General features: G+C 44.3%; 1 non-coding gene across 1 annotated transcript; it reads right to left on the bottom strand.

Moving 5' to 3' along the window:
- Positions 1–1,631: 1,631 nt before the first annotated feature.
- LOC136519165 (small nucleolar RNA R71) lies at positions 1,632–1,738 on the bottom strand. The gene has a single exon (XR_010774726.1). It is a non-coding gene; the product is annotated as a small nucleolar RNA R71 (small nucleolar RNA).
- Positions 1,739–12,796: the final 11,058 nt, after the last annotated feature.

Here is a 12,796-nt window from a genome sequence, read left to right as displayed (position 1 = left end):
GGAATAATCGTTTTCCTAGTCTCATATCATGAATTGCCATGTTTATGTTTACTTTATCCTAACCTTTGCTCGAAACGAGCAAACATCTCAGTATGGGGGAGCTTGTTGGCACAAAAGAGGAGAAATTGGCAATCTTAAACACATATGCATTTACTATTGACCTAGTTCCACATGTATTTGGAGAATATTGTTTTGCAGGACATAAACACAAATGCATGGGAAATTTCACCAAAAGGCTCTTTTCGATGATGATTTGCACAAAGGAACAATAAAGACATCCATCAATTCAACACATTCGGATGAAAAAACCCACCGAGGAGCAGCCCAAGACAATCCCATGGCTCACCACGTGAAGACAGTTGCGTGGGGGCTTGGTCAGGGGGTGGCCGACCCCCCACCAGTGCCTCTCTGCCACCCCTTTGTATGGTGGTCGCATGAGGCTATGTAGAGGCGGTAGAGACTGAGCTTCGGGCCAAATTTAGCCTCCACACTGCCTCATACCTCTGTATAAATAGGGGGTAGAGTCCCCTCTACAACACACACCTACCTTGAGCTTCATCTTCATACATTTTGTAGTAGTCTCCCTCTATGTGCTTCACACCTAGTTGTAATAGATAAAAAGAGGAAGAGAGGAGAGGAATAGAGCAGAGGAGCTAGGTTTGTCGGGTCCTCCTCAACTTTGTATCTCTACAGAGCCGACTCGACTTGAGTAATATCCAAGTTTTCTTTTAGTCTTTTCAAGCATACTACTTAACTAAGTTTAGTAGTTGCTTTGCTTACTTATGGGAACTCTGCTCAACCGAGTGCTCTAGTCTAAGAATTTAGGTTAGTGTAGTAATCGTTAGTGTAGATGTGGTGTCTAGGCTAGTGTTTACCTAAGTTTGCACCTGATCCCACGGATAGTTATGGTATCTGCAGAGGAGACCACTCTTACAAGGCCTTTGTAATCCACCATGTTCAGATTGGTGTTTTCATAGAGCCTGACCCCGATCACCCCTTCCCAGTCTTTTTGAGGATCGGAAAGGTACTATTGCTGTGAAGTATCCATGGAAATTGATACCTAGGAATACTCCGGGTGAAAGATACAGTGGTATCCATGCGCTTGCGGATTTATCTATTTGGGTTAACAAATACCAACATTGCCGACAACCTTCACAAAGAATCCAAAGTCATTCATGAATAAGGCTCGACCTCGTGTCGGTCCTCCTTCCACTACTCCACTAGCAACCGAACCCATCATCCAAGCACCTTCCGTACCAAACACCATGGCTGACAAGGCACTATGCGAGTACTCTATCCCTACTATTGCCAACATGCCCATTGGGCCTGCTGTCAACATGAGCGATGTGAACTTCTAACTAAAGTCTGGACTAATCATGATAGTGCAGGCAAATCCATTCTGTGGATTGCCTAGCGAGGACGCCAACGCACATCTCCAACACTTCCTGGAGTTGTGCGACACTATCATCATGAAGTATGTCGCACCGAAGATAATTAGACTCCACTTGTTCCCATTCTCCCTCTTGGGGAGGGCAAAATAGTGGTTCTACAAGGATCAAGAAGTTGTCAACACGTGGAACAAGTGTTCCATGGCATTCCTCGTGAAGTTCTTCCCGACAGGCAAAACCAATGCCCTTTGTGGAAGAATTTCCAACTTCCAACAAACAGCATCAGAATCCATCTATGAAGCATGGGATAGGCTACAAGAATACATCCTTGTCTACCCACACCACAGGATGGAAAACTAGTTAATCCTTCAAAACTTCTATAATGGGCTAACTTCCACATCTAGAGCCCACACAGATGCGGCTGCCGGAGGAGGCTTCTTCTCGCTCACAGTCAACAAAGATACGTCTCTCATTGAGAAGATGGTCTCCAACCAGGGGTGGAGTGAAGATAGACTCCAACCCTAAGAAGACGGCATGCATACCATAGCAGAAATGGATATGCTGGCCACAAAATTAGATCTCCTAATAAAATGCTTGGACGAAGATGATGACATAAAAGGAACAACCTATGGTACTATCCAATCACTCTACTCGCATACACCATGCGAGGTGTGTGGAGACTTCCGACACTTAGGGAACGACGGCCTCAAAACCCATGTAGATGTGTGGTACAAAAACTACAACAGGTTCTGTCCACAAGGAGATCCAGGGTGGAATCAGCCGCACCCACAATATCAAGAAGGAAAATACAGAAAGCACGGGGGTATAACCCTAAACCTGAGGATTTGAGCTAGCTTGGGGGAGGACCCCCACAAGGTAATGTGTATCTTGCACTCTCACCATTTTCTGTTACCTTGCATCAGGAAAAAAAATAATAGTGAAAAAAACCAATGGTTCTCTTGTACCATTCAATGTTTTCATCTCTGTTGGATGATTATTGTTTAGACTTCAATGCTTCCTCTCTCCGTGCCGGCATGTTTTGGTTTGGGAGTGTTGGTTATACATCTTTTAAATTAAGCATGGTGCTTAGTTTGAAGTTTGGATGTCATGATCATACTTCTATAGGTTTCTTAACTTAAGCATGGTGCTTAGATTAATCACCTATCTTGATCAAATTAGACATGGTTTCTAATTTGGTTATTGAACTGAAACTGCTAGTATAGATTTTAGTTGATCTTATGGACTAACCCCTGCAGGAATTTATCAACTTCATGAGGGTAAGTCTTTGAGATGACAATAGAAATGAAAATTTGTTTGGTGAACCTTGATAAAAAATAATACAATAATAATAATTATTATTATAATAACAATAAAATTTATTCCACTCCACATATGTGTAAGTAAGAATGTTTAGTTTCTCCTTTTGTTGAAATGATGAATAGTTGCTCTGTTTTATAATTCATTTGTGCCTAGTTTATAACTTAGTATTCTCCAAGATTTAAGTTTGTTGGCTAAAAATATCTCATCCTAAAAACTTGAAACTTGTGGGATGCAAATGTATGATCCTTTTCTAAGTTGTTGCGAGCTATGATATGGTATAAATGGAATTTGCAATGATCTTGTTCTAAGAGAGACTTGACATCTAGAGTTTTCAATTTAAAAATGCTAAAATGAAAAGTTCCTCAATGATTATGAATACATACCAAGGCCATATGATAATACTCAAAGATACAAAACGTTAGTCATATGCTACTTGTTATTGCATTGAGCTTTGTCAAATTGTTGTGACACTTGTTGAGATTCTCGTCATGCACCCATGATCAAGATTCACGTACACCCACAAATAAAATGCTAACTCTTACACAGAGAGTTATGCAAAAATATGTTTTTCCATCCACCAAATAAAATACTCTAGTCACATGTCATGAGTCTCTCTCTCAAAAGTTTTCATGTACCAAAAGAGAGTATGCGCTATGCTAAAAAAAGAAAAGAAAGGAAATACATGCCAAACAGCATGAGAAAAAATAATAATACATGCCAAAGAGCATGAGAAAAAAGGGAGGTAATAATCCAATGCAAAAAAACATGATTAAAAAAGGAAAAAGAAAATAGAAAGATAGCTCATACTTTCAAAGGCAATCATCAGTGAGAGAGAGAGAGTTATGAATCAAAGGAGTACAAAAATATTTAGAATTAGGAAGGTTATAAAAACTCCACACACTTGCATGTCTTGATCAAAGTGTATGACTTGCATCTCCTTGGATCCGGTTTTGACTTAGCAATATTATGTGATGCAAGTACGTCTCCCTTTCATCCCTACCCAAAACTCCACAAAAAGCTTTAGAAGTAGGATGAAAAGAAAGGCAATTTCAAAAAGCCTTTGGTAAGGAACATACACTTTTGAGTGATTGAGTGGATCATTCGAGAAACTTACTTTTATTTTACAAAACTCTTAAAACCTCCGAAAAGAAAGTCAATCAAGGAATGAATGATTAGCGGTTCTGTGAAACCGTTCTATCTTGCAACCGCCCAAGACTTGGAAAAGCAACGAGCCCCATAAGGATCAAGGTAAAAGGGTGGATAAAATGCCAACTTATTTAATTCAAGGAAGAATACTTTGTTATAAACATGGTACTTTTAAAATGTAATCAGCGTTGAAGTAACTCATGATCAACAACCAATGTCTTAGCTCTTGCTTGGGACGAGCAAGGGGTGAGCTTACGGGATCTTGTTGGTGGTCCTTTTTGACCAAATCCAACCACCAAATAAGATAGAAAAACAAGAGAACTAAGCAAACTTACACACATATGTTATTTATATTAACCTATTTCCACATGTATTAGAGAATCTTTGTATTACAGGACATATACATGAAACACATGGAAAGAGTCAAAATGCGCAACCAAAGAAGGAGTAAAGAAGAATCCACGCAAAAGAATAAAGAGAAGGCCCATGTACCTTGCAAATCCAGGCCAAGCATCGACAAAACCAGAGCCCCGGCCCACTCAGAAACCCACCTACGCAAGGCAGTGGCGAGGAAGGCTAGCAAGGCTGCCATCGGCTTGGCTCAGCCCACCGTTGCTCTGGCAGTTGCATGGCAGCATGTGGAGGCAGTATAGGATAGTTTCCTATTTTACCATATGCCAAACCACCTCAACATGTATAAATATAGGGTGTAGGTGCTATTCTCAAACACACACCACACAAGAGCCTCTCTCTCCCTCCACTTGTATATGTTTACTATTTTTAGTTTTGTTGGAGCAAGGCAAGCTTCATTGGAGAGCTTGAACTTCTAGGGGCAAACTTGGTATGAATAATATGAAGAGTTCTCTTATGTTCTTGCTCTCACATTATTAATATAGCTATGTTATGAAACTAGAGCTAAGTTCTTATGTTATTCATTTAGCATATAGAACTTTATGCTTAATCTTTCATACATACATGTTTAGATCATGACCTAAATTGAGGTAGTGGATTCTACTTTAAGTTAGTCTTGGTCGCTATATGCTTGTGGGTTCATCGTCCGTCCCCGTGGTGGATGCTCTAGTAGAGGACTCCTGATAAAGACAGATGTTCCTAGCCAACGCTAGAGTAGTAGTCAATATCATAGACATGGTGTCTACGCTAGAGGCGACCTTCGTTTGCCTCGTATCCCATGGTTGAGGGGTAGGCGGCAGGTGGTGATAGCCCTGTCCATCCATCATAATCCCCCATGTTCGGATACGGCATAGAGCCATACGCCAGTATCAACTGGCAGACTAGGTGTGCTCCGGTGCCTGAAGTAAGTTTATAGTGATGATAAAGAACTACTTAGTATCATTCTAGTAGTGATGTTAGGCAGTACCAACAAGCATCTCTGGCACCATCACTAGCGATAACAACCTAGTAAAGTAATGTTAGGAGATGTAGGTAATTAATAGGTGGCTCCTAAAACAAGTGACAAGTTAATAAATACGAACACCTGCGCATAAAGAAAAAGGGAAGGAAAGTTGTCACGACCTAATGGAAAGAAGTCGACGAAAGGCGCGCTGCCGTCGGATCTGTCCTACGACACTTCAGCCACGAAAATGGAGTCGCACTAAGCTAAGCCTCATGGGTCAATTCCTAGGCAAGGTCGTGCATCTATGACATTCGAATGACTGGATCATCGGTGAGCACATGAAAGAAAAAGAAATACATGGCACAAACTAAGAAGTTTTCTTTATTAAAGGACCCTAGGTACAACCTAAGGCCCTTGGCCACCACCATGGAGGATGTCCTCCATGTCCATGGTGGCCACGACAGCGGCCGTGGAGGCAGCAAAGTCGCCGACCAGCTCCGCCTACCCCGCTTGCCTAGCATGATCCGAGAACCTAGGCGCCACCTAACAAAAGTCTTGGCTGATACGGAGCTACAATGCAGTAAGGCCTACACCGGCTCCCTACCGAACTATAGCCACTACTGTGCGCTCATGGTCCTCCATCAGGAGAACCTCCCAGAGGCGAGCCTCTTCCATCTCATGGCAGGAGGCCACCAGCTGCTCCTCCAATGCTGACGACAAGATGAAGAGCATCCTTACCCACGACATGCGCCTGTGCATCGGCGGCCACCTCCTACTTGGTGGTAGTATCCCCCTCTAAAGCCTCAAGGGGCACCCTAATGGTGTCAAGGTAGCGCTCTAGCTGACCCACCTCATAGGTGGCATCAGAGTAGCACTGGCGGGCCTCATCCACTGCATGAACCAGCTCATAGAACTCACGATGATCATCCAAAGACAATGTCGATGATGACGATGCGCCCGACCCCTCCATTGGTGGGGTCATAGCACAATGAGCATGAGACGGCCCTCCAGCTACTGCCACATCATGAGAAACGTCCCTAGGAGCACACATGGTCAATACAGGTCAAATTTCAAACTTGAACACCATCCAAATGCACTTACCCCTGATCGCGCAGACAAGAACGAAGACGTGGTGGTGGCCCACCGGCATCTAGTGACTCCTCTAGTGGTCGTTTGTCATGATCCATTCTAGCTTGTGGAGAAGGAGCTCCAAATGCATGAGAAAAAGAATAGGGAAGTGGCAGAGCAGGTGACTCAAAGCGAATGCCTCTCCCGCCGTACCACTTTAAGCATATTTATAGCCACTGAGGACAATTAACATGCACGTGTGTTCACTCGCATTTACTAACCGCTAAGGAAACATCGCAGAGCAAGTGAAGCAATTGGAGGGGAGGCGGAGTGACGGTTGCCCAACCAGCGGTGCGAACCAAGTAAGCCTTGCACATTTCCACTTTTTCCATATCATTTTGACTCACGCGCCCGCTGTTGACGGTCACTAACACCTGTTTTAACCATCAACATTCCACCCAAAAGCATGGTAAAGTGAGGTAAATCATCATCACATGTGAAGAATTATGTTTAAATTTCACCTAGTTCCACTTGTGCTTGTAGAATTATTTGTATGCAGGAAATATAGCAAAGTTTAACGAAAAAGGTGACATATATGGACATATGAAGCATGTGGATGTGGTAGGGCCACTTGGGCCCACAGGAAGGTGTCGCTCAGCCCCCAAGTGGCCATGCCATGTTAGTGATCCATGGGAGCTCCTCCTCAGCCAATGGAAAGCCTCCATTCAAGTCGGTGTGATCAAGGGCCAAGATTTGTTCATGGTGGATTCATGACCATCATGATAGCCCAATCGATCTCCATTACCATGACCTAACTTAACTACCTCTGCAAAACACACGTTAGTCACAGTAATCACGTATTGTCATTAATCACCGAAACCCAACTGGGGGCCTAGATGCTTTCAATCTCCCCCTTTTTGGTGATTGATGACAATACCACCTCAAGTATGTGAAAGAGATGAGGTTTTTAATATGCTTGGTTCATATAAGCGTTTTGCAATAAGAACAAAAGTGTTAGGCAAGCTTATATGACCCAAGCCAACATGATGTACTCAACAGATATGAAATAAGCATGAGTACTAGTAATAAAGCTCATTTGCATTGGAGTAAATGCGGAAGCAAAGCAAATGAGCATAGCACAAGTGATATGACATATAAATAATTCAAAGTAGAAAGCACACATGTCATATATCATGATCACGTAGATATCACTATCACATAGATATAGTTTAATGCATAAAAGTAAACACATGACGAATGCATAAAAGTGTAAAGCACATAAACTCCAAATGTACTAGATAATAAGCTACTAAGTAAGCTAAGCTCCCCCTAAATAGTCATTCCCCCTAAGACTATCATACTCAAACCCTCTCCCCTTTGGCGTCAAACACCAAAACCTAAGGGTCGGTCGGTGGGGCGGCAGCAGACGAGCTAGGCGCTGAGGTACTAGGAGCTAGCTAGAACTGGGCACCATCATCATCTGACCCTGAGCTTTGAGCAGTCTGACCCTTTGTAGCTAGAAGTGATGCTGAAGCAGTCTGGGTTAGATCAGGAATAGGAGCTGCTGTAGGTTGTGCTTGTATGACTGAAGTAGCTGGCTCTGATGATGCCACTGAGGAAGGGAGCATCTCTATAGTCCTGGTAATAGGTGCAACAATAGAAGGACCTAGGACATGCAAGTATGGAGGAGTAGGCTACCCTGTCAACTCACTGAAGGATGCACCAAGGCTCCTAAACACTGTAGTCTCTAGCACTAGCAGCGAGGACATCTCAGCCGGTGTGAAGCCCATCTGAAGAGGTGTGAACTGTAGGGCTATCATCGATGAAGAAAAATACTAGGACACCTACTCTGTAGGTGAAGCAAATTATGCTAGTGGTTGTCCCTGACTCTAAAGCCCACTAGGCTGTAACACTAGAGTCATAGAAGTAGTGTTCGTCTGACCAAGCTAGGGCGAAGGCTGTGGCAGTGGAGCCCCAATAGCTGTCACAACATGCTGCATAAATCTAAGTAGCTACTGCTGCATGAGGATCTGCTACTGATGCATGGCCTGCTGCTGCTGCTGTAGAGCCTACGTTTGCTGCTGAATAGCTAGCTACTATCTCTGAAATTCGTCCTACCGAGTCTAGAACTATGCAAAAGTGGCAGCGGTCTCCTAAGCCTGGCATGCCTAATCCTGCCTCATCCGCTCAAGTATAGCAAGGAGAGCAGGGTCTGTCTGTAGTGCAGGTGGAGCTAAACTAGAGTTGCCGACCTCATGATCATGTCGACGTGCAGGCATCTGAGGAATGTCCTGGTAGTCCTCATCTGAGCTGTCACTGGGGTCGCTCTCGACCATCCCCTCCTACTGAGCAAGCTGCTCCTCCTCAGTAGCTGCAATACCCCTAATAATAGCATCCTGCTAGGCTATAGTCTCTGGTACATCTGGATGACGGCGTGGCTGACTAGGTGCCTGTGGTGTACTATGGCGGATCATCTGAGTCAGGTTGTATGTAGGGAACTCTATAGTAGCACCACTATATTCAGCTAGCATCTCAGGCAGCCTCACTATAACTGCCCTATGAATAAGAAATGTGATCCAATGGGCATAGGGCAACTGTCGATGACCTTTGAACCCCTCAGCAATAGTGTCCTCCATCTCTAAAAGAAGGAGATCCCAAATGTCAAATACAATCTGCTACACTAGGGAGTTCAGAAGCCATAGTTGCAAGCAAGTCAAGCCCTCATGATACCCCATCCTTGGAATCAGGGTCCTCCTCATAATGGCATCTAGCATTCTAGCTATAGGAGTGAGATCACTAGGAGTCTTGCTCGACCCCTCACCAAAAGGCTCCTTGAAGCAGTGGTGAACCAAATCCGTGGGAGGCACCATACGGCCATGAGGGCATCTAGGAGGCGCTGTCTGTCCATAGAAAACATCATGTAACCTAATGGGCTACTCCTAAAGCCTGAGTATCTCCCTGACCCTAGTGCTCATCAGCCTATAATCTCTGCCTCTAAATGTAAAGTGAATGTATCTATGCCGCGGGTCAATCCGTAGTGTAGCATAGAACTGACGGACCCAAGATGGAACATATAATCCTATCCGCCCAATCAAGTTTGTCAGCCCTAGCAGATATGTAAGGTAGGGGCAAATGTGCTCTCTAGCTACTACCACTATAGACTCAATGTTGCACACCATCTGAGGTCTGAATATAGCTCCACTATTAAGATATGCATTGTAAAAATCCTCCTGGAGTGGTGTATAGAAGTCCTCTGATGCTCTATCATCCCTCCTCGGTGGGAACCACTGCTCAAACTCTACCAACCTAAGCTACTGCACCTGCTTGGCTATGGCAGCCCTCAAGTCCAAGTGTGTCATAAGAGGTGGACCCTATGGTCTGGGTAGTGGACGAGAACCCATCCGCTATGTATCTTCCCTCAGCATGACTAGTGCATGGGTACGACTAGAGTGGCGAAGCTATGGCTAAGGTGCTTGCTTAGTCTCCTTGGCCTGCTATCCCCCCTGAGCCTGCTCTGCTGATGGTGCCTACTGCTGTGACTCCCCCTGAGGCTGATCCTCATCAATGGCAACATGCCGACCTCTAATCATGAGAGTCCTAGCTGGACCACCATGAAGGCGCTTAACCTGCTCAAGTGTAGCCCTCACTTCTGGTGAAAGCTAATCAGCAATCCAAACTCCACTACAAGCACCTCCTCTCTCGGCATGCTCTACAGCCTCTACAACTGTGGCTACTCTAGCTGTCTCTACATCTAGGTACTTGCGCTTCTTTGTTGTAGTCTTCTTTGTCACCTTGCCTTTTAGATCTACAGGCATGCGAGGTGGACGCCTTAGATCCTCATCACCTAGACCACCTCCAACATTCTTGACGTGAACCATTAGTTGGATCTGAAAGGAACAACTACCGCTAACAAGAAACAACTGCCAACTGTCACTTCCGAGGCTTGGCCTCGATCCATACTCGTGAGTTTGGCCCTGAGTTGACTGACAACTGCCACTGAGACCTCAGCGGCACCAACTCGCTGCATGATTGAATAGATAGGATTTATAAATAATAACACTAAATCTAGAGATGTGAAACCCTAAGAAAGCAAGCAATTAGGTACAAAATTGAAACGGAGGCTTGCTACCTGACAAACCAGCGACCCGAGAAGAAGAGAAATGACGCGTGGGGAACCACCGAATTGCGAGGCTAGGGTTAGGGTTAGGCGACGTACATGGGCAATGCAGCTCGTGGAGCAGAGGCAAACCCTAGGGCACGACGGCATAGGGTGTTGTGGGCAGCGCGTGGAGCAGCGGAGGCGGTGAAGCACGGCGCACGGGTGCGACTATGGCGGCGCAGGGAGCTACGGGCAGTGCGCGGAGCAGCGGCGTGTGGTGGAGCATGGAGGTGCGGCAAGCAGCATGACGGCATGGGCTCAGCTGGTGCGGCGGTTCGGTGAGGTTGTGGAGGCGGCAATGCGGGCGGAATAGGTCAAGGACGTGCGGTGGCTCATGGTTATTAGGGTCCCCGATGGAGGTGGATAGGGAAAGAAGAAAGGAGTTCATAAGCCACATGAAACCTATTGACCGAACGCTCTGGTGGCAACGACCAGATGCTACCACCCAGCGTCTAGTCGATTCTAGAGAGGTCCAAATCTCCTAGAATCGTGACCAGACGCGTCCGGTGGATACCGACCGGACGTAGCCAGAGTCTGGTCACCTTGCCTTGAACGCCTTCATGCTCGACCGGACGCTGAACCTTCAACAGACTGGACGCTGAAATGCAAAGTCCGATCACTCCTTCACAGCGAGGTCACCTCCTGTGAACTGATCGGACGCTAGACTCTAGAGTCCGGTGCAGCGTCTGGTCAATCTTTTTCCAGCAAATCTTCAAAGTTCTTCGTGCTGCCTGTTCCCAATCAAGTCCCAACTTGAATAAGATCCAAATAAACACCAATTGGGACTGATGTGAGTGACCTCTCTCAAACCCTCAAATTTTTCAAAAATATTTTGCCTTAGGCTATAATTCTTTTTAAGAAAATGGGCAATAAGAGGGCAATTTGAAGACAAACGACAAAACAATATTCATGCATATGCAATGCAATGCTTGTAAGTAAATCTAGTTGCTTGTCAAGTTTGATCCAAGGTTAAGCTTCTTCACACACTTTTCGGCGGTTATCTTAACCATGTTAGACAAGCCCTATATGCATTACAAAACATTAAACATGTTGTATATTATAATGCAATGCAAGGGACAACACAAGCTCATTGTTTAGTGAAGTTACTAAAATCAAGCACATTGAGCTCATTCTGCAATCTACAAAATGTTGCCTCATCTAGCGGTTTAGTGAAGATATCCGTCAATTGATCCTCGGTCCATACACCTTCTAGTGAAATATCGTTTTTAGCAACATGATCTCTAAGAAGGTGATGACGGATATCTATGTGCTTGGTGCAAGAGTATTGAACCAGATTATTTGCAAGTTTTACCGCACTGTCATTATTGCACAAAAGAGGTACTTTATCTAGAACTACACCATAGTCTAGAAAAGTTTGTTTCATGTAAAGTATTTGTGCACAACAAGCACCCACGGTAATGTATTTCACTTCGGTGGTGGACAAAGCCACACTATTTTGCTTTTTGGAGGACCAAGACACAAGTGATCTACCAAGCAAATGGCACCCTCCGGATGTGCTTTTTCTATTAACTTTGCAACCGGCATAATCCGAATCAGAATAGCCAACTAACTCAAATATAGCTCCTTTGGGATACCAAAGGCCAATGCTTGGTGTGTGCTTAAGATACCTAAGGATTCTTTTTACAGCAATTAAATGAGTTTCCTTAGGATTAGCTTGAAATCTAGCACACATACACACACTAAACATGATGTTGGGCCTAGATGCGGTCAAATATAACAAGCTACCAATCATAGAACGGTAGAGAGTTTGATCAACTGTGTTACCTCCCTCATCTAGGTCGAGATGTCCATTAGTTAGCATTGGTGTCTTGATTGGCTTACATTCATCCATCTTGAATCTCTTGAGAAGATCATTTGTATATTTCTCTTGAGAGATGAAAATCCCTTCTTTCATTTGCTTGACTTGAAAACCAAGAAAGAATGTAAGCTCTCCAATTATTGACATCTCGTACTCCTTCGACATCAATTCACCAAACTCTTTGCAAGATTCTTCATTTGATGATCCAAAGATGACATCATCAACATACACTTGACAAATGAAGATATGCACATCAAGCTTCTTGGTGAATAGTGTAGTGTCGATCTTCCCAATGGTGAAACCCTTCTCAATGAGGAAGTCCTGAAGGCACTCATACCAAGCTCTTGGGGCTTGCTTAAGCCCATATAATGCCTTGGACAACCTATAAACATGATTAGGATATCTAGGGTCTTCAAACCCGAGAGGTTGATCAACATAGACTAGTTCATTAATAAAGCTATTTAAAAAAGAACTTTTCACATCCATTTGATAAAGTTTTATTTCATGATGTGATGCATATACAAGGAGGATATGGATGGCTT

Source organism: Miscanthus floridulus, chromosome 17 (assembly GCF_019320115.1).
Source record: "Miscanthus floridulus cultivar M001 chromosome 17, ASM1932011v1, whole genome shotgun sequence".
NCBI classification, from domain to species: Eukaryota; Viridiplantae; Streptophyta; class Magnoliopsida; order Poales; family Poaceae; genus Miscanthus; species Miscanthus floridulus.
Note: the sequence above shows the minus strand (reverse complement) of the source record. Positions and strands in the feature narration are given on the sequence as shown.